The following is a 1,240-nucleotide window of genomic DNA, read 5'->3' on the forward strand; positions in this document are numbered from 1 at the left end:
ATATATATATATATATTACAAGTTCAAAATACTCATAAAGTAACTTTTGTGTAATCCTTCAAGAAACAAAATTCTATGAAAAGAAGACATAAATAGCTAATAGAGATAAGAAAAAGATTTAACATCACTGAGCATCAGAAAAATGGGGATCAAAACCACAAAGATATATCATCTCAACACAGAATAATTACAATAAAAATGATTAAAATTGATAAATGCTGATACAGATGTGGAAAAATGAGAACTGTCATTAAATGAGAGTGTATGTGTAAATTAGTTACAGCAATTAGACTAAATATAATAAAGGTTACTCAAAGAAATAGAACTACCATACTCGTGCCAAAAGGTAGATTAGCAAGTAAAGGCATCTGCTGCCAAGTTCGATGTCCTAAATAGAGCCCCTAGAGCCCACATAGTAGAAGGAACTGATGACTATAAGTTGTTCTCTGACTTTTAGAAACTCCCTTTTACACACACAGAGAGACTAATTAACTAACTAAGATAAATAAATAATTGCCATAGATTCTGAAATTCTATTACATAACATGTCTAATGAAGATGAAATCAGTATGTTGAAGCAACACCTTCACTATCATGTGCCTTGTAATATTATAAGTAGCCATGAGTATCCATCAAAGGTTTAATAGAAACATAAAACTTAGTATTCATATGCCAAGGAATAGTAGTCATTCAAACATAAATAAATTATATCACTTAATACAATAGGTAAAAGTGTTTATTTTATGCAAGTGAAATATATCTGGCTTAGACAGGTAAATGTCACATGATCTTACTCATGTACAGTCTCAAATCTTATTGTTATAGAGTTTAAAAGTGTAATAGTGTTAACAAGATGTTTAGAAGAGTAGTTGGGAGAGAAGATAAAACACTGTAGGGATATTAAATTACAGTTAGTGAGAAACAAGTTGTGCTACTATTGAATAATAGGGTGAATATAGCAAGTGACAGTATATATCACAATGATTAGCTAGAGGACGGGAATTCAAATGCTTTTGTAACAAACAAATATGTATTTTAGAAGATAGAAATGCATATTTTTTATTTGAATATTACACAGTTTATGCATATATCAATGAGTCACATAGTAACCCATAAGAAATATACACTTGTATTTATTACTTTAAAAGAAAAGAAGAAAGGAAGGAAGGAAGGAAGGAAGGAAGGAAGGAAGAAAGGAAGGAAGGAAGGAAGGAAGGAAGGAAGGAAGGAAGGAAGGAAG

This window comes from Grammomys surdaster, unplaced genomic scaffold (genome assembly GCF_004785775.1).
Source record: "Grammomys surdaster isolate TR1022 unplaced genomic scaffold, NIH_TR_1.0 61, whole genome shotgun sequence".
NCBI classification, from domain to species: domain Eukaryota; kingdom Metazoa; phylum Chordata; class Mammalia; order Rodentia; family Muridae; genus Grammomys; species Grammomys surdaster.